This window comes from Nycticebus coucang, chromosome 21, assembly GCF_027406575.1.
Source record: "Nycticebus coucang isolate mNycCou1 chromosome 21, mNycCou1.pri, whole genome shotgun sequence".
In the NCBI taxonomy this organism is placed as follows: domain Eukaryota; kingdom Metazoa; phylum Chordata; class Mammalia; order Primates; family Lorisidae; genus Nycticebus; species Nycticebus coucang.
Window position 1 is genome coordinate 7,654,361 of NC_069800.1, and position 21,566 is coordinate 7,675,926.

The 21,566-nt window shown below is 41.2% G+C and overlaps 1 pseudogene; it reads left to right on the forward strand.

The window, feature by feature from the left end:
• LOC128574203 (ran-binding protein 6-like) overlaps positions 1-21,566 on the forward strand; it is a 50,267-nt pseudogene that overhangs the window by 781 nt on the left and 27,920 nt on the right.

Here is a 21,566-nt window from a genome sequence, read left to right on the forward strand (position 1 = left end):
AACATAGTTGTCATATCTTTGTTGGAAGTTTGTTGGTGACTCCACCAAATGGATTTAAAAAAAAAAAATCCACAAAAAGAACAAAATGCAAAAAAAGCCTGCCTATATTTTACTCAGTTTCAAACTTTATTAGTCTATTTTTAATCATAAAATCAGAAAGCTGCGATTTCTTTTATTTCCCCCTCTTCCCTCCCCCCATTTGTTGGCTTATTTTTTAATGTCGAATCTGTTTGAGTTGTTTTTTATCAATAAAGGAAGGGCCAGGGGACAAAGTGGGCACCAGGCATTGTGTGGGTGGGAATATCACAGACTGAGACAGAGGCTCCTCAGCCCTGCGCCCAAACCCAAACAGCTGGCTGCTCTTTCCCACACTTTTCTTAATTTTGTAATTGGAGCCCTTGGTGAGGTTATGCATGCCATGAGAGCCCACTCTACCACCAGAACGCTGGTGCCTCAGTGTTGGCCAAACTCTGGAGTCACTGCTTGGTTTGACTTTCATACAGTGAATATGCATTTGGTCTGTGCTGATCATGGAATAAACACATCTCTCTTAAAAAAAAAAAAAGAGAAAGAAAGAAAAAATTCTAGGCTGTTGGGGATGCAGCTTACAAACACCCTTGCTGGGTCTGTGAGCACTCTGAGGAGAATAGTGGTCATAGAAGAGGCTATGACAAGTCTTAAGAAAAGATACATCTTTTGGAGCATTTCCTGCTCAGTAAACAGGCAAAAGCAGATACCCATTGCGGAGATTTGCATTTGCCCAAGGCAGAGACCAAGTGAGTAGCTCGAGCTCTGAGCTTATATCCCTTACAGCATAGGAAAATCCTCTGGGGTGATGAAGGGAGGAAAATGCCTCTCTCCCACTGATCCCTAAGAGGAGATTAAAGCTGATGGCGGTTTACTCCACAGAGAACTAGTGGAGCTTAACACCTCCCTAGAAATCTGTGTGTGTGATCTCAAGCAGGAGGCTATCTCAATACAAGGCTCAGATTTCAGTTTACTGAAGGCCACAATTAATGTTAATAATAATAACAATAGCTGATATGATCAATGAGAGAAAATGCTGACCTCTTTGTCCCCTCCCTCATCTTACCCTCTGGGCAAATAGACTCCAGTAAAAGCAGAATTGAGCAAACACTCTGGGCCATTGCCAGAATCCCACAATGGGCAATGGACCCTTGAACTCCTGCTTTTAATTCTACTCTGTCTCATGTCTTTCTTTACTGTCGCTTTTAACTCTATATTTCGTCACTCAATCAACGCCAGTTTCCACAAGTCTTAGCAGATGCTGCTCTTGGGGCGGGACCCCGACACATACAAAAACCTTGACATGCATGTTTACAGCAGCTTTATTCATAGTTACCAAAATGTGGAAGCAACCCAGATGCCCTTCAGTGGGTGAGTGGGTAAACTGTGGCACATCCAGACAGTGGAATATTACTCAGCGGTAAAAGAAATAAGCTATCAAGCCACAAAAAGACACAGAGGAAACTTGAATGTGTATTATTAAGTGAAAGAAGCAAATTTGTGTGATTCCAACCATGTGACATTCAGGAAAAGGCAAAACTGTGGAGACAATACATGTTCAGTGGTTGCCAGGGGCTGGGAGGGTGGCGGGGGGACACGAGCAGGGGAGCACAGGGCTTCTTGGGGCAAAGGAGGTGGTCTGATGCTGGAAGGATGGGTACACATCCTTACACATCTGTGCAAACCCACAGCAAGCACAGCACCGAGAGTGAGCCCTGATGTGACGATGGGCTTTGGGTGATATTGTAGGTCCATCAACCATGACAAATGAACCTTGGGGGAAGCTGGGCATGTGGGGGACACAAACTACATGGGAAATCTCTTAACCTTCTGCTCAGTTTTGCCATAGACCTAAAACTGCTCTAAAAAAAATCTGATTTTTAAAATTAATTGATTTCAACCAGTAATACTGCTTCTAGCAACATTTGCTAAGAAAAACATCAGAGTGAATAACAAAACTAGCATATGTCTCAGTGGTGATATGTTATATAATAATTAAACTGTGTGTTTTCAATCATTGTGTAAAATGATGGAAATGGAGTGAAGATACCATCTGGGCCCAGAACATTTCCTAGTAAAAGACGAGCTCCATCACCATTCACCAAACAGGCTGAGGGAACAGGTTGCTGCAGGCCAGGTAAAAGCAGACAGGACATGGACAGCCACTTCTCAAAGGAAAGAAATTGGTGGGCAGCACCTGTGGCTCAGTTGGTAAGGCACTGGCCCCATATACCGAGGGTTGCGGGTTCAATCCCGGCCCCGGCTGAACTGCAACCAAAAAATAGCTGGGCGTTGTGGCAGGCGCCTGTAGTCCCAGCTACTCGGGAGGCTGAGGCAAGAGAATCGCTTAAGCCCAGAAGTTGGAGGTTGCTGTGAGTTGTGTGATGCCATGGCATTCTACCGAGGGCCATAAAGTGAGACTCTGTCTCTGCAAATAAAAAAAAAAAAAGGAAAGAAATTGGTAATAGGAATGTTAGATTTGTCTCAGCATTCCCTGGTGCTCCATTCTCAGCATCAGGGATGATTCTTGGTGCTAAGTTGAGCTGATGATGGAGTGACCATGTAGCAGTAATCTAAGCCTAAGCAGAGAGAAGGAATCACCAGAGCATTTGTGACAGAAGAGGAAGAGGTTTTATTTCAGCCGGTGGAGCCACTGCAGACTAGAATCCAAAAGGACCCAGTTCCCCAATCAGCTCTGTCCCTGCCCTTTTATTAGACTCAAAAGTAGACAGACAAAGGAATCACCTTACAATATCTCATTGGAGATATCAAATCATGTGCAGGGTTTAGGAAGCAAGCAGCAAGAATTAGTTCAAGGGCCTAGGAAGCTATGTTTCATAAATTCTTTTTTTTTGTTTGTTTTGGAGACAGAGTCTCACTGTCACTGTAGGTAGAGTCCCTTGGTGTCACAGCTCAAAGCAACGTTAAACTCCCAGGCTTAAGTGATTCTTTTGCCTCAGCCTCCCAAGTAGCTGGGAATACAGGTGCCCACCACAACTCTGGCTCTTTCTGCTCCAACTAGCATTCTGGCCTGGGCTGGGTTTGAACCCGCCAGCCTCAGTGTAGGGGGCTGGCACTGTAACCACTGTGCTATGGGCACAGAGCCAATGTTTTATAAATTCTTAAAAGCTGAGTTACCATGGGAGGACCTTGTAGGAGTGTGCCCTTGGGCTTCTGTGAGAGGCTTTTGTTTTGTTTTCATTTTTTTTCCAAGTCAGAACACATTCTCCCCAGATATCGTCTCTCAATTACAAATACAAAGCAATCTCACACCTGCAGTGTTTATTGCAAAGCAGAAATACATCTCACCGGGACAGCCGATGCACACTCCTCTAGTGGGGAACCCAAAGTCTTAGTACACACTGTCTGTATATGGTCACTAGCTTGTCCCACCCCCTTCCTGGCTGGAATTGGTTGCTGTTTCCTGCCTCTGGATGATTGGCAGGTTGGGGTTATACATATATAAGATGTTAGAGAACAGGTTGTGGTTATATAACAGTTTCCTTTCTACCATGTGTCTTCCCAGAATTCTTAATGAAAACTCCACTGGGTGGTCAAAACCGTAATGCTAATTTTATGGTAATAAGCCTCTGGTAAGCCAAGGTCACTAGAAGGTCCTCACTGCACATGCTCCAACCAGTGAGAATCTCTAGCCACAAATATGCACATGTATTGTTCCTTTCCTGCATTCTGATGGGCTCCCACTCCCTACCCTTAGCCCCTCTCTCTGCCTTGCCACCTGCTTCACCTCCTCCTCTGCTAACACAAATGTGTTTGTGTTCAGAGGAGCTTCTTATTATGGTGGAGGGAGGCAGATGGTAGAGTTGAATGAGTCATAAGAACATAAAAAGCAGGGTAGACAAAAGGGATTACTGACTCCAGAAGACATTTTGTTTTTATTGTTGCAGTTTGGCCGGGGTTGGGTTTGAACTCACCACCCTCAGTAAATGGGGCCAGCACCCTACTCACTAAGCCACAGGCACCACCAGTGTGCAGAAACAGAAAAGTGATTCTAATGTATCAAAACAGCTCAACTGTGATTAAATGTATTATTTGACTAGTAATGGTGTAAATACATACAAGTGGGAACTTGTGGTCTGGATGAGAATTCTTGACACAAAGATTAGAAAGAAGAGAAAAGTTTATTTTACTTTTCCAAGGGAAGGGGAGAAGGGTGCAGAACACAAAAGAAAGGAGAAATCCTGTTTGTGGTGAGGGTAAGGAGTCTGGGGCTTTTTTGGGGGGGGCAAAGGGAAAGAAAAATAAAAGAACGCTGACAGGAAGAGGTGGTGGAGAGAAACTTACCTTTTTCCTTTTCTCTGTGAGGTTGTCTTATCAGGATCCTTGGAATACAGTCTGGAGGAACCTGCAGGGGTTGGGTGGGGGGTGGGGAGAATTATGCCCCTTCTATCTTCTCTGCTCTTTTGAAGTGCTGTAAAATGAGTTAACCTCTTTCTGGGGATTGATCTTAAAAATGAGTTAAGCCTTAGGTGGTTAATGACAGGTGTAGTTATGCTCTGAGATCTTTTCCTCCTCTTTCTTTTCTGAGACCAAATTTTCACTCTGTCACTCAGCTAGGGTGCCCTGGCATCAGCCTAGCTCACAGCAACCTCAAACTCCTGGGTTCAAGTAATCCTCCTGCCTCAGCTTTGCAAGCAGCTGGGCATCCTCCCCAATGCCCAGCTGTTTTTAGTAGAAATGGGATCACGCTCTTGCTCAGACTGTTCTCAAACTCCTGAGCTCAAGCGATCCTCCTGCCTCAGGCTTCCAAAGTCCTAGGATTACAGGCTTGAGCCACTGCCTGCCCAGGCCTGTGATCTTTTCCTTCAAAGGGGCAATTCTGTATTGATGAATTTTCTCCTCTTTTTTTCTGTTAGTGTATTTTTCTCCATTAGTTTATTGAAATTCCACTAAACTCTTTTAATTCCAGTAAAACTTCTGGGATTTTTTTGAGATACAGGCAGTGTGGAAGAGAATGTGAGGTGTCAGGTCAAAGGTGAGGAGTCAGAGGAGTGAGTGGGAGCTGAATTCCCACCTGCCCTAATGGAGCCCAGGGAGGATGCCTGAAATTGAAAAACAAAAAACAACCAACCAAACAAACAAACAAAAAAAGAGCAGCAGAAATGTAAATAACAAGAATATGATACATACTTTCAAAGAAGAGTTAAGAAAGTTGGAATTAATTGCCTTCTGAGAGTAAGAAACTGAAGGGAATGCTGGCAGAGGAAAGCCATTTCTCATAAACATTAGAAAATAAGGTGCCTCTAAATGCGTGTTTTTCTACCTTTTTTAATCTCACAGCACACTTGAACCTATAGTTAAACTTCTACGGCACACTTAAATTATGTTGATAAAAAATAAAAAGAGTAAGAAAAGAAAAAGAATATACCTTTTTTGATTTATTTATTAACACAAAGTAATTTAATCAATGATCTTAAAAAAAGAAAATGTGTGGCACACGTAAGATCCTCTCAAGGCAAACAGGTTGAAAATCACTGCTCTAAATGATGTAAATAACTTTGATAAAAATAAAACTAAAGTTTCTGAGAGAGAACGTGCCACACAGCCATCAGCACTGTTGCTGAGTGGCAGATATTTAGCACATGCCTACTATGTGCAGGGCAACATTTTAGATGCCAAAAATACACCTGTGAGCAGTCAGACACACATACCCTTCCAAACACACACACACACACACACACACACACCATACACACACACACACAGGCTCCCCAGTGCACCCACAATCCATGCAGAGCAAGACAGCTGTCATATTTTTATGGGCACACAGAAGCAGCCTGGTATGAGAGGCGAGATGACCAACTCACAGCATTGAACCAGCAGTGAAAGTTGTCTGCAATCCCAAGTTTCATAAGCTTGTCAAAATGCCCCTTCTCTCTTTCCTTGTTAAATAATTATTTTCATCACAATAATGATGGAATTCAAAAACATATCTACAAAGTACTGTTTATGTAGTTAAACGGAATGCCAGGTAATCATTTAATACCTCATTTTCTGAGTGCCGAGCTCAGGACATGGCTCCACAGGCAATTCTACATGAGACTCTTGGAGTAGCAAATGAAATTACTAAAAAATATCTAATGTGCATTCCAGCTTTGTACATTTTATCAATCATTAAAGGAAAACATACTAATTAAGTTCTCCCTTTACGTCCTGGCTTGCTTCTTGACAGCACTGCAGAATTTGAGTACTTTCTTTTAGTTTTCTGACTAGTGTTTTTTCTGGCAAAGTCTAGGTAGAAGGAAAATAAAGAATGTTAAGACATTTCCTTGAGTGTGCTCTTATGTTACAGATTTCATTTCTTTATATCTTGCCTCACTTTATCTACTTCTCCCACATGCAGAGGGTTGCTAAACTATTCAGGGATACTACATTAAAACACAATAATTAGAAACTAAATTGGTTACATTTGCTTTATTTTTAATTTCATTTCATTTTTTTTTTTTTTTTTTTTTGTGGTTTTTGGCTGGGGCTGAGTTTGAACCCGCCACCTCCAGCATATGGGACCGGTGCCTTACTCCTTGAGCCACAGGCGCCGCCCTTAATTACATTTTTTAATTGTCAAATAATTATTGTATATATTGATGAGGTACAACACGATGTTTTTATATATGTTTACATTGTGGAATGACTATATCAAGCTGATTAACATCTGCATCACCTCACAGACTTATCTCTTTTTTGTAATTAAACCATTTAAAATGTATTCTTTTAGTAATTTTAAAATATATGTGTACATCACTTTTCGGCTTTTGGCTAAGATCAAGTGCGAAATCTATGTGTACGATACAGTCTGGAGGTTCCTCAAAATATACTAAAAATAGAACTGTGCTATGATCTAGCCATCCCATCATAAGGAATTGAAATCAGTATGTCAAACCTTTGTCTTCACTCCTGTGTTCATTGCAGCAGCACCATTCACAGTAGCCAAAATAGGCAAACGACTCAAGTGTCCATCACAGATAAACAGAGGAAGAAAATGTGGCATACAAATGTATACACAATGGAATAGCGTATGTGTGTACATGGTCAAATTGTTTAAATGCACATCAAAACTGTAAGATGGCAAGCTATTGAACTGTGCATTTAGTTGAGTTTAAGGTGAAAGACACACTATGTCATATGTACCTGGGTCGGGTTGGGAACAGTCCTCACGACAGCAGCCTGCCCGTGGCTGTGAGGAGCAGTCTGGTTCAGATCGTTCAGTCTCTGCCCAGAGAACAGCACCCAGAAGCAGATGCCTCCTCAAATCTCCAGACAGGCCCTCTGACAGCTCCTGAAGGCCCCCCCACCTCTCAGGTGGGACCTCTCTCTTCAGAGCACCTTCCCAGGGAGCTCCTCAAATAACACAGCCGCCAACTGTCTTCTCAATTGGTGCCCTGGGATTGTTTTGTTCACTCAACAAAAAAATAATTTCACTCCAAAACCTTAATGTATGTCTAATTATCAACTGTACTGATTAACACATAACAACCATTATGAAATAGACAAATACAGACATCAAATGAATCGGGACAATTCAAATACAAGTTTTTAGAGATGTCATTATGTTTTCTTCTGGAATCTGAGGAAACCCCTGCACATGCCCTGGGAGAATTTACTCAGTCCTCAGAATCCCTCAGCCACGTGAAACTGGAGGTAGACAGGCCTCCTGGACTTTTTCTTCACTGACGGAGATAGGAAATGAGCAAAGGCCCAAACTGTCCATGGGTTGAGCTAGTTATCAGTTATATGCAAGAATTGTAAGAAAGAGATTAATATAATGATGAAACTTTACATATTTACTGGAGGAAAACAAATAGGAAAAAAGCATACAAAAAAATTAAAATCGCCTATAATCCCACTACTGTATAAGAAATAATCCTGCTTGGCAGCGCCTGTGGCTCAGTGAGTAGGCCGCCGGCCCCATATGCTGAGGGTGGCGAGTTCAAACCCTACCCTGGCCAAACTGCAACAAAAAAATAGCTGGGCGTTGTGGCAGGCGCCTGTAGTCCCAGCTGCTTGGGAGGCTGAGGCAAGAGAATCGCGTAAGCCCAAGAGTTAGAGGTTGCTGTGAGCCGTGTGATGCCACGGCACTCTAACTGAGGGCGGTACTGTGAGACTCTGTCTCTACAAAAAAAAAAAAAAGAAATAATCCTGCTTATATTTTAGAATGCAGTTTTTCTGTGACTTTCTACACATTGGTATGTGTCTTTTCAAAAGGTACTTTTTTATAAGTTCATTTTTTCCATTTATTCTGAACATTTTCTATGTCATTAAATTTTCGACATTTTTATTACAGTCTATCTAATATTTTATAGCTCATGTTTTTAAAATGCTCTATTATAGAAATTTTCAAACACCTACAAAGTGAACAAGGCAGCATAATGTATTCATCACTCACCTTCAACAGCTATAAACAATCCACCATCTGTAAAGCCACTCACTCCCCTGCACCCCAGTAAATTTTAGGAGCTTTAGGTAAAATTTACACATATCTTAGCTACACTATTTTTTTAAATGGCTAAATAAGAATAATCTACATCTGTACCAAATATTGAATATTTTTCATCTCCCCCAAAATTCGCTTATGAGTTTTTGATTTAGTTCTCTGTGCCAGAGTCAACTATTGTTATTTATTTATTTTTTTCAACTTGAGTTAATTTTGTTCTGGAACATTTTTTTTTTTCTTGTGTTGGCTTTTTTTACTTGGAATAACATCTGTGATATTTATCCATATGGTAAAATTTATTCATAGTTTTTTTGTTTTTATTCAGGAGTAGAATTCCATTGTATAAAGTACCAGAATTTGTTTACTTGTCCTGATGACAAACATTCATTTGTGTTGTTTCTAGCTGGGGTTACCTTGAAAAAAGCTGCAATAGTTTCTTTTACAAGTCTTCTTGTGAACACATAGTTAATTATCTTTTGGATAAATACCTGGGAATGGAACTTCTGGGTTAAAGAATGTCAACGTTTAAGTTTATAATGTTACACTGCAAAGCTGTTTTTCAATGTAGATGGAATTTTGTGCTTTCCCACCAGAAACATTTCAGCCTGCTCTTTCCCTGCCTGCTTGGCTGCATTTGGTACAGAGTTTCATTTTCATTTCAGCAGATGTTTTTATTTGCATTTTGCTGTTGACTTGAACATATTGATCATTTTTTGCTTTGCTTTTGCTCATTTTTTAGTTCTTTTTACATTGGTTTGTGGAAGTTTGTTGCACGTACTGAGATTTTGAATACTTTCTTAGTCTTTTCATTTTAACAGTATCTTTTGATGAGCAGTGTTGTTGTTTGTTTTTGAGACAAAGTTTCACTTTGTTACCCTCAATATCAGAGTGCTATGTCATCATAGCTTGCAGCAACCACAAACTCTTGGTATCAAGAGATGCTCTTGCCTTAGCCTCCCAAGAAGCTGGACTAAAGGTGTCTGCCACCACACCAGCTATTTTTAGAGATGGGGTCTCCCTCTTACTCAGGCTGGAGTCAAACTCCAGAGCTCAGGTAATCCAGCTGCCTTGGACACCCAGAGTGTTACAATTTCAGGTGTGAGCTACCATGCCTGGCTTAATAAGCAGTTTTTAATTTTATGAAGTCAAATCTATCAGGGCTTCTTTTGTGGGTAATTTTTCTGTGTTATACCTGAAAAATCTTTGCATGTCTCCATGTCATAAAGATATTCAACTATGTTTTCTTCAAAATAAGCTCTGTAGTTTTAGTTTTTACAGTTAGGTCTATGTTCAATCCCCAATTATTTTTGTGTATGAGGTGAGGTGGAGGACAAGGCTAGCTCTTTCATAATGTGAATCTCCAGTTTTTCCATCACTATGTGTTGAGAAAATTTTCTTCCATTAAATTCCATTGGCATCTTTGTTGAGACTCAATAGACAATGTTGGTGTGGATCTGTTTCTGTTCTTAGTATTCTGTCTCATTCACCTATTTGCCCCTCTTTATATGTAGGAGGTAGATAGGCTGACTTTATGCTGAATCTCTCGCCTCTATCCGGGGAAAATCCCATAGGTTTGCCAATCCTGGGGGCTCACCAAGACCACCAAAGATGAAAGGAGCTCAGAGGTGCCCCAGACAGGGCAAAGTTGCTCAGACCATCTCTGTGGGGAGAGTCAGCAGGTAGGAGGGCTGAGCTCTTTGAACTCCTGATCAGCAATTAGATTAGGGAGGCTGGGTTGCTTGTCCTGTGGAGATGAAACTTGTTTTCTTCTCCTCATTTCTAAATATGTCATCTGTCATCATCGACAACTCACTACCCTATGTTCCTAATTACCCATCCATTTTCTCTTTACCCAATCTTCCTGGGATCTTTGGATTTTTCTAATCCTATTTTAGAATTTTGACACCTTTACATTTTGCATATACACTTTGTTTAGAGATCAATAAAAGGTTTATGAGAAATTAGAAAATTGCTGTATTGTCTCAATCTGCTACATGACATGTGAGTCAATGTATGCCTCTCCAGGCTTTATGCATTCAGTTGGTGTAAAGTCTCATTATTTCCCCAGTGTTGTTTGTTTTCCTTGTCAACGCTCAACTCATATCAGACTCCCAGTGATCCCTGACACTTAAGTATGACACTCTTTATTTTTGTGTCTTTATAGTGAGTTTTGAAGAAAGGTAGTATAAATCCTTTAAGCATTGGTCTTTATAAAAATTCCTTTGTTTATTATAAGTCATTTGCATTTCCATATACATTTTTAGAATCAGCTTATCAATTTCTATGAAGAAGCTTTCTGGAAGGATAATTGAGATTGCATTGAATCTATACATTGATTTGGTAAAAATAAGTCCTTCAATGTGTTGGAGTCTTTCAATCCAGAACATGTTATACTGCTCCATTAAGTTAAGTCTTCTTTATTTTCTCTCAGCAATGTTTCGTGTGTTTTAGGAGAGAGGTTTTTCACTTGTTTTATCAAATATATTTATGAGTATTTGTTTGGGATTCTATTTTTTTTTTGTTTGTTTGTTTGAGACAGAGCCTCAAGCTTTCACCCTGGGTAGAGTGCCACAGCATCACAGCTTACAGCAACCTCGAACTCCTGGGCTCAAGTAATTCTTCTGCCTCTGCCTCCCAAGTAGCTGGGACTACAAGTGCCCACCACAATGCCTGGCTATTTTTTGGTTGCAGCCGTCATTGTTGTTTGGTGGGCCCAGGTTGGATTCCAACCTGCCAGCTCAGGTGTATGTGACTGGCACCTTAGCTGCTTGAGCCACAGGCACCAAGCCTGGGATTCTATTGTTAATTAAATGTTTTTAAGTTTCATGCCCAAGTTAGCACATAGAAATATATATATATATATTTATATTTTATATTTATATAGTATATTTTCATATCCTGCTCACATATTAGTTGTAGAATCCCTTGAAGATTATTCCTTAGTATTTTCTATAGAAACAATTTTCTCATTTTTGGCCATGTACAGTAGCTCATGACCAGCACATTGGGAGTCCAAGATGGGAGGATTGTTTTAGTGCAGGAGCTTGAGACCAGCATGAGCAACAATGTGAGATGCTGTCTTTACAAAAAATTACAAACTTAGCCAGGCATGACAGTATGTATGTATAGTCCTAACTAATCAGGAGACTGAGGCAGGAGGATCACCTGAGCTCAGAAGTTCCTGGCTGTAGTGAGCTGTGCTTAGCCAGTGGTCTCAAAATAAATGTCATTTGGGAATGAAGACAATTTTAGTTTTTCATTTCCAGTCTTATCACTTATAAATTCTTTTTATTATTGCTTCATTACAATGGCCAAAACCTCAAGTGTAATGTTAAGCAGAAATTATTTAAGATATCTAAAATCAGACATCCTCAGCTTGCTATCAATGATAGGAAGGAAGTTTTCAAGTTTTACTATTAATTATGATGTTAACTACAGGATTTTAATGACTTTTCAAATATCAGAAGTTTATTTTTATTTCTACTTTGACAGGGGTTTGAGGATTTTTAAATAAATGAACCGTAGGAGACCTCATAGTTCAAGGGAAGGAGAAGTGAGAGTTAAGCTTTAAACGCTCTGTAACTATAAGAAATACCTGTGATAAAACATCTCAGTAATCTAACACCTTGGGGATAAGGGCATGGGGAAGGGATTCGGCTCTCCTCAACACAAGAGCATGAAAGCACAAGAGCAGGAGCATCAGTGCTTGGCAGTCTCCACACTTGTAGTGTAAACACCCACAGGATCATTTCTATAAGTAGCTGTAGAAGAGGTTAGTCCAGATTTGTTCATTCTCTCACAGACTCGCTCACTCTAACTCTTTTGCTCCTCCTACTTGGAGGGCGCCTCCCCAGCACCCTTCTACAAAGACTGCTAAGATTCACTCTCCTACTAAGACTGTTTATCTCCCTCGAAGACTGCTTCTCTCTCTCTCTCTCTCTCTCCTGCTAAGACAAATTGCTCTCTGGCACCTAAAGGGAGTTAATCCCAAGCAAGGTAGCACAGCAGTCCAAATCCAGACAGTTTCATAGGCTGGAGCTGTAAATGAGGATGGGATAGTGAACTTGGACCAAAGGGAAAATGAGCTTTTAGAAAACAAAAGACAAAGAGATAGGAGAAATATATAGAAAAAGAGGGAAAAGAAATATATAAGTAAAAGACAACAAGAGGCCTTCCTCATCTAGTTTCTTCCCTTCTCACCTACGCTTTTTCCTCCAAAATTCTAATCACCTCTTCTGTAGAGTGGCATGGAAAAAGCAGACAAAAGGCTTTAAACAAAAGGGAAAGAGAAAAGATAGACCTAGGGAATCAGAAAAACCTTTAGCAAACAAAAACCTTTAGACTCGGGGGTGAGAGAAGCCTTTGGCAGATAAAAATAGTAAGGGGAGAAATAAATATATAAAAAGTAAAAGAGAAAGATAAGAAGGTGGGAACAGGTTGTGAGAGCTCATCAGTTAGGGAAAAGAACCTCTAACTGCCTTCCCCTGTATCGATGTCCATGCTCAGCAGGAAGTGGTTTTGGAATGATGGACATCCTCTGTCCCTTTAAGGCAGTCAAAGGTTCTACTTGGAAGGGAAGGATTGTAAGAATCAAAAGAAAGGCTGACAGTTTCTATAACATCTTCATTTCAAGCTATAGGCAAAAGAAAACAACTCAGCTTCTATAACATCTTTATTTCAAACTATGCTTTGGTAAAATAGCATAATTCATTCAACTTTATGCTAAGGGAGGACCCTGCCCACAGTGTGCCAGACCTTTGCCCCCCCAAATACAAGTATGGGAAAATAAAAACAGACCAACAAGTGACAATGGAGGAAAAATAGGTAAACTAAATTCTTTCTTTACTTATATGGCTCTCTCTTGAGTATTGGAAGCTCAGGCTTGTACCTCAGTCCATAGATGAGGACCAAAGGAGGAAAATACACTCTAAGATAGTGCACCCTTCATAGACAGCAAGAGGGAGTAACAAAGGGAAGCAAAATTGGGGAAGCAGACCTTTGTCTTGGTTAGGGAGACTCTATTTGAAATAAGGCCTGGATTCAATTAGCAAAGGAAAAGCTCCACAAGAAAAGCAGTACCTTTGTTCGTCAGCTACTGAAGTCAGAAGTGGCAAAAGGTGGTGAAAGCAGTAAGATCTTAGCTACCAAGGACGGCAAGAAAAGTGGGATCTTTGGTCACCAGCTACGAAAGGTAGAGGTAGCAAATATGTGGTAAAAAGCAGTAAGATCTTCATTAGCAAAGACTACAAGAAAAGTGGGATTTTTGTCCGTTAACTACAACTCAAATAGCAAAGGAAAACTTTGTGAGGGAAGCAGGACCTTTGTTTTCTAGTTAACACAATTTATAATAGAAGAAATGGAAATTGTAAAGTCTCTCAGACAAAGGTTTTCTTAGTTTGAAATATCTTTAAAGAAAGTAATACTTTAGTCATTATCTTTTCTCCAGTGGCAGCTAAAGCTTGAGGTTAGATACAGGGCTCCACCACTTAGGGAGGCCCCCACCTGGAATTCTGAATTTTGACAATCTTCATATATTCTTTATTCTTTTGCCTAGCAAGAGGAAGGGCTGTACAGCAAGAACAACTGCCCTTGCCATACTAGACCCTATCTTAAAATACACAAAAAGGGGGAATATGTTGGAGACTATATAGTTCAAGGGAAGGAGAAGCAAGAGTTAAGTTTGAACACTCTGTAACTATAAGAAACACCTGTGATAGAACATCTTGGTAATGTAACACCTTGGTGATAACGGAATGGGGAAGGGATTCAGCTCTCCTTAACACAAGAGCTTGAGAGCACAAGTGTCAGTGCTTGGCAGTCTCCATACCTGTAGTGTAAATAGCCATGAGATCATTTCTATAAGTAGCTGTAGGAGAGGTTAGTCTGGATTTGTTCATTCTCTCACAGACTCACTCACTCTAACTCTTTTGCCCCTCCTGCTTGGAGGGTGCCTCCACGGCGCACTTCTACAAAGACTGCTAAGATTCACTCTCCCACTAAGACTGTTTCCCTTAAACGCTTTATCTCTCTCTCTCTCCCTCCTGCTAAGACAAATTGCCCTCTGTCACCTAAGGGGAGTTGGTCCCAAGCAAGGTAGCACAGCAGTCTGCGTCTGGACAGTTTCATAGGCCAGGTATGGTGATCTGGCATCCTGGACCCCAACAACGAATATTAATTATTTTCAGATGATTTTCCTGTATCTATTGAGGTAATTTAGTGCTCACAGGAGTAGAGAAATCTGCATGGGCCTTCTTTTAGGACATTAGCTGGAAAAAAATATATCATGGTGGGAGAACCACTTGGGCTTTGTATTCATGTAAGGGCATATTTGAGACCTTTACTGGGAAGCTCCTGAAAGAAGACAGACTTATGAACAGCCAAGTGAAGAAAAAGACTTTCTGGATTGCAGCTCAGCAGATGCCCCAAGCTGGTTCTTGACACCTTCCAACCCCCAGTATGGTGTGCACAGGAGTCCTCCCGGGTCCTCCTCTCCACACACAGCCTCAGCCTCACAATACTGTGAGCACCACACACCTCACAATCAGCTTTTTATGTCACTTAGATGTGCAGGTGGCCCCAGGGTGGAGATTGGAATGGGAACCAGCTTCCAGAAGGAGTTCATAGGTTATGGCCATTGTTACTCAGATTTTTGGGTCCCACAAGAAAGCAAGGCCACCTCTGCATGGGAAGATCCAGGAAGGACATGAGCCCTCCCTCAGGTTAGGGCCCATGGTTTCTACCACAGAGTCATGGCAGTGTCATCAGATCCCTCTTCCCATCCCTGGGCCATGCCTGAATTAACCTGGGCCCTGGAGCTGGAAGCCCAGGCCAGATCCTAACAGTGCTAACTGAGTTCCATACTCCTCATCACCCTGTACCTGTGTGGAGGAGTGCCCATCACCACCAGCCCCAAAGAGTCAACAAACTCCAGAGGCAACTGATAAAATCTCCTGATGAGTCTTGGCTCAGATGGCCCAATTGGAAGCTTGGATGTTGTTGAGCCACACCCATGAACAGACCTTAGGGTCAGGTGATGCACATGGATCCAAAAACATCCTTCTAGCAATACAAGTGTCACAAGCAATCTTCTAGAAAACCTGGAAGAAGATAGGGAACTGGGAGGGAACGTGCCCCACCCCTCCCAGGAGGACAGTCATCTTTAAGCATCAAGATGAGCATGTGCTCCCCTCCCCAATAGCTGAGAGTGCCTCACTGTGAGCAGGCGATGCCAGAAATTGTGCAAGAAGGAGTGAGGTGCCCTCACCTAGGAACTGGGGGGAACTACCACCCACCTCTCTACCCCACCTTTCCCTGTTTTAGTTTTCTGCCATAAAAAGACTGGAATTTCTTTTTTCATAAAACATGAAGGAGAAGGAGAAAACTCAAAATAAAAATGTAGTTCAAGTCAATGACCAGAAATATCTCTCCCTATCCTTTTCCCAAAAGGATCTTTCTGCACATGACATTTTTTTTTTTTTCTTGTTTGGAGTTTTAGTGCTGAGACTTCAAAACTTGTTTTTAGGGGAAAACAATTTTTTTCAATGGAAGTCTACAGCAATCCTCCCACCTCACCCCAATCAACCTGTATAGTTTCTTTTTCGAGAAAAAGAGGGAAACAAAGGGCAAAAAGGTAAAGAAGGAAGAAGTAAGGAAGAAAAGGAAAAGAAGAATAGGGAAGGGAAGGTAAAAGAAAAAGGAAAGGAAAGAGCAACAACAACAACCAAACTGTAGTGACAGGCAGCCTTGCTAATAGACTAACCGGGAAAAGTAAATTCTCTAACCTGCAGTCTAGGTAAAAGCATGAACTAAATCCTGTCTTTAAGATTAATCACATGAGCTTTCAAGTTAATTGACTACCTGGGGGAGTTCGTGTCTACAGCAATAAAAAAGAAGGAAGCTGACAGAGGGAGAGTGTAAATTCTCCTCAACATTCACCAGATAGACCAGACCCTTTGCAGTGATAAGATATTTTAGAGGAGAAAGAAGGAAGAAAGAAGAAAGGAAAAAGCAAACTATCTCACTTGCTGTAATTAAAATTAACTGAATATCTTTTGGGGGCGGGACACAAATCTAAGAGGGTCCTTATCTAACAACAGCAATCAGTGTAACCTGTTCTGCGTACCCCCCATGAATCCCCAACAATAAAAAAAAAATCAACTACATAGAGGTTGAATTGCTTTCAATTTTGTGATACTATACCAGACTTGAAGCATTCCTAAGAGGACAGCTTCCTGCCTCAGTTACTGCAAAACAACATCCCAAGGTGAACCCACCTCTCGGGGGAACAACAGAGGGACAGGCAGCTCCCTGACACCTCACAGCCACTCCTGTTATTAGTCTGCTGGGAAGCAGGAAAGGAGAAAGCAAACGCAGCGGTTTCACCACTGTCTCCTGATAATCGGTCTCAGCCATGGGATTTTCTTTACCTTCCTTCATAAGGAGGCCAGCTGCGTTGTTCTTCTGCCAGCACTCACCATGCTGTCCTCAGTGCTGTGCCACTTCCCTTCTCTCTCTCTCTCTCCCTTCTTTCTCAGGGAAGTAAATAAACCTTTTCCTTTGTATTGTAAGATTTGCACTGAGAATTCTTTCTCCAGCCTACTTACAAATTCCCACCCTAACAACTAGTAGCCCTTCTGTCTGTACCCAGCCTTTCCACCAGGAAAGACAGTCTGGGCGTGAGCACTCACATGGCATTTGTGGCCGTCTTAAAATATTAACAATAAACTTAAAAATGTACAATTGGGGATTTCTTTCCAAAATCACCTTTTGTGAAGGAGAGAAGGGGTCACCCTTTTCACTTGGGGTCTTCTTGGCTTATGGGGTAGACATGGACTGGTGGAGGTGGCTGTGTTCTGGCTGGCTTCTGAGGCTGCAGCCACAGCACACTTGTACCCAAGAACCCACCCACCCTCATGACATGGCTGGAGGGGCCAGACCACCCCACCACCTTTCAGGATTCTTCCACAGTCCAGACCTTCAATGAGACCTGGTGGCTATGCTGTGGTCCCAGGAGAGCTTTAACATACCCTCTCTCCTGGACTCTCTCATCCTGGCCACCCCGAGTCTCCTGCCCTCTTCCTCCCAACTCCAGTCTTCCCATTGAGAATTCTGCCACCTGGGTTATGTCCTGAGGCAGAAAAGCCACCGCCCACAGGAAGAGAGGCACTGGGACAGAGGACCTGGGCCCTCCATATGCTGGTCCTCCGATCCTTGTATCATCCTTATTGTGGGTGTGGGCAGGGTGGGCTGGGGGTGGGTTTCTTTGTCCTCTTTATTTGCCCTTCTTTTTCAAAGTTGGGATGTTGACTGGAATGCTTGGAACTGGGGGCTTCTGGACTCTGGAGGACCTGTGGTGATCCTGGTTTGATTTTCAAAAACTGACAGACCCCATGTGGGGGCCTCTCCTCTCCCAGGAAACAGGTTGCTCATGGCCACCTCACCTCAGCACTGCTCAAGGAAATCTTTGTGACCTGCCCTGGAATATACATTCAAATTCTCTACACACTGACCCACCTTTCTCCTCCTTGTTCCCTCCCCTGTCGCTGGTCTGTTTTTCTTTGTTACCTCCTATTTCTAATCCAGGTCTATCTTATTAAATGAGATAATTTCTGCCTGAAAAAAGACCTTGTGGGGATTATTGGGAGCATTGTAGCTGTTTTTCTGATTTTTCTTTTCTTGTAGTATGGTTCTGAGTTTAGAGTTGGAAAGTAAAAGTATTTACAATTATAATACATTTCAGTTTGTGTGTGATACATGTTGATAACATTTTCCTTTTCAGAACCTTGTTGCTGCAGGTACCTTTTTATCAAAGTGGGTCAGGGATCCTGTCGGTAGCTCCCTCTCTTGTTAACCATGGCATCTGCTGTCTGCCTTGTGCAAGAGCAGCCTCTGCTCATCTTGATGATCAGGGTCCCTTGTTCCTGCCAATTTGGGGACATCGTCTTTTACCTTGTGGTGTTTCATTGAGGGTTTCTTTTCTTTCTTTCTTTCTTTCTTTTTTTTTTGAGTTCTTACAATTTTATTTTTGGGGATTGTATTGATTTTTTCAAAATTTCAGTTTAATCTGAGGGTGCAAATAATGGAATCATAACATTTGAATTTGTCAGGTAGAGTCCCTCTTATATCTATGTCCTATACGCAAAAGGTGTGCCATACACTGCTACCTTGTGAATGTTTCAAATAAGTGACACAGTGGAGTTTACTGGGTATTTAGCTGTGACTTCTCTTGTGCACAGTCACATGTGGAAATCACAAACTCCAAGCTCAAAAAGTCAAAAGTTTAATAGCACACACATCCCCATGTGGGTCACCAAGGTGGTGGAATGTGGCTTGTTCCCACCTGTCCCCTGGAGTGTCGGAATCCATGCTTCAGTTCAGGACACATGCCCGGTGACAGTAATGAGGGGCAGTGGACACACACTGTTGAGTAGGTAGTCACCGTGCAGGGCGTGATCCTGGGCTGGCTCTACTGTTGTCCTTTCAGACACCCCTCTTCAGAGGCTGCTCTCTGCTGCTGGGTCTAACTCTAAAGTTACTGAGTACATACAATTTTCTATTAAACCCTCTACTCTTTATCTTCTACAATGGGGAAGTACAGCAAGTGGGTAATATTCTCCCTGGAAGTCTAGGTCAGTATTTGTCTGGTATCCTGGTCTCCAGCCTTAGCACCACCTAGATCTTCTTTTTATTGGATGTGCCAAATGCCCAACAGAGGCCATTGTTATATGAAGCACCCCTGTGAACTTACAGTATCTGCACCCACTTCCTGGTGGTAATGACTTGATATTAATAGCAAATATTTATAGGTAGTACTTAACCATTGTGAAGTAGAAATCATATTGGGCAGAAATGGGAAATGTTTTTATGTGTGCACAATTCATTCTGACATCTGCTAATGGTGCTTATGCTAACACCTGTAATTTAATTCTAACACTCCATTGTTCACTGTAGCATTTTCATTTTCTCAATAACAGCTTCCTGAGGTCAGACACAATGGCTCACGCTTATAATACTGCCACCCTGGGAGGACGAGGTGGGAGGATCCCTTGAGCTCAAGAGTTCAGTTCGAAACCAACCTGAGGAAGTATAAGACCTTCATCTCTACAAACAAAATAAATAAAAAAAATTATCCTGGTATTGTGGTGGTCAACTGTAGTCTCAGCTATACAGGAGGGCAAGGCAAGAGGATTGCTTGAGCCCATGAGTTGGAAGTTACTGTGAGCTAGTCTGAGGCCATAGCAACATAGCTGAGGCTGCGGCAACAGAGTGAGACTCTGTCTCAGAAAACAAACAAACAAATAAACAAACAAAAGCAAAAATGTACTTGTCTTTTAGTGAGAAAACCGGCTCTCAATAATTATAATGTATTTTCTTATTGGTTCAGGCTGTAAAGCTCATTACATAGATCTATAATTGCTAATTCATACTACTAATGTATCCAAACCTAATAACTAGAGTTACATATATTGTTCTAACAGTGAGGGCAATAGCCAAAGTAATGTGTAGAGCATTACTTGGATTATGTTTGTTTGATTACAGATGCTACAATATTTTTAGAAATTTATGGTCTTCTATTTCCATAGGAAAGTGAGAATGGAAATTCAAAACTGTTCATAAGTTGATCACTCCTAAAATTAGATGATCGTACATGATGGTGATCCCTTATTCTATTCTCTCACTTCTTCGTGTTTTGGAAATTTTTATTAATAGAGAAATTAATTTATAATTGACATAAATGATGAAGGTAAATGGAGAATTAAGCAGAAACATTAAAAAGGAGAACATTCTTATTTTTCACAAATTAAAATTAGAAAATGGCAATAATAACAACACTCATAACAATGCTTGGTGGCATTGCCTCTATCCCCAGGAGCAGAGTCACTGCCTGTCCACACTCTGTGATCCTACTGTCAGGAAGCCTTGGCTCTCATAAGCCTAGACTCTGCAACCTCACCTTACACACCTGGGCTAGCTGAGAGGGAGACTTACCTTTAAAACAGAAATAGGAGACAGATTTGGCACTCAGAATATTGGAAATCAAAAACTGACTCTCAGAGCTTCCCCATTTTGTCACATTGTTGGAGGAAATCGTGTAACTGCTCAGCTCGCTCTTCCATCTCATCTCCTCCCCCTCTCTCCACTGGCCTCCCTTTGCTTCAACCACATCTGGCTTATTCTTGCCTCAGAGAGTCTGCACATGCTGTTCCCTGCCCTGAAGTGCTTTTCCCTGCATACCCACAGTGTCCCTGAATGCCTTCACTGATTTGAGGGGGGAGCAGAAAGTAAGTATCCACCCAAGGAATGAGGTGGTGTGGGTAATTTTGGCTGTTGGCAAATGAACAAAAATTATTTAATGACATGATCTCTTGCGGGAGGCCCCTGTATCTTGGCCACTGATTTCTATATTCTCAGCACAGAGAATATAAGTATGTGCCAGGAATTTAAAAACAGATACACTATAAATTTTAATTATTTCTTCATACATATGGTTGAAAATACAAACTCTTCATAAATGTAATAATGAAGTAAAAATATTTGACACAATTTCTACTTCCACTTATTTTGTTCTCACTCCAACTTTTTAATTAATTTTTTCATTCTTATGGAGGTTTGTTTGTATTTTCTATACATGAACACTAGTACATTCCTGTTCCCTTCATATATCACAAAATTATGCTCACTGCAACATCTATGCTGATGAATTTCCTTTAGCCCTACATTCAGAGACCTTTTTAGGCACTACTGTTTTAATATTTTGACAGCTACATAAAATACAGCTGACGGATGTACCAATACCAATTAATGAACATTAAGCTCTAAAGTGGATGTTGTGTGTTGTGAAATATTTTAAAATTTTACTTCCAATACTACTTGTAGGAGGTTTTTAAAATATTTAATAAATAATGACTTTAATGACCATTGTAGACTGTATGATATGTTGCTATTTTTAATATTTGTCGAAAATAATGCTGTAAGTTTTAAAACTAAAAATGAGGTCTGAAAACAAAGAAGCATACATGCTACGGCAAAAGTATATGATTGTAGAGAAAACACTCAGATAAAAACAAGAAACAATATTTTAATGCAA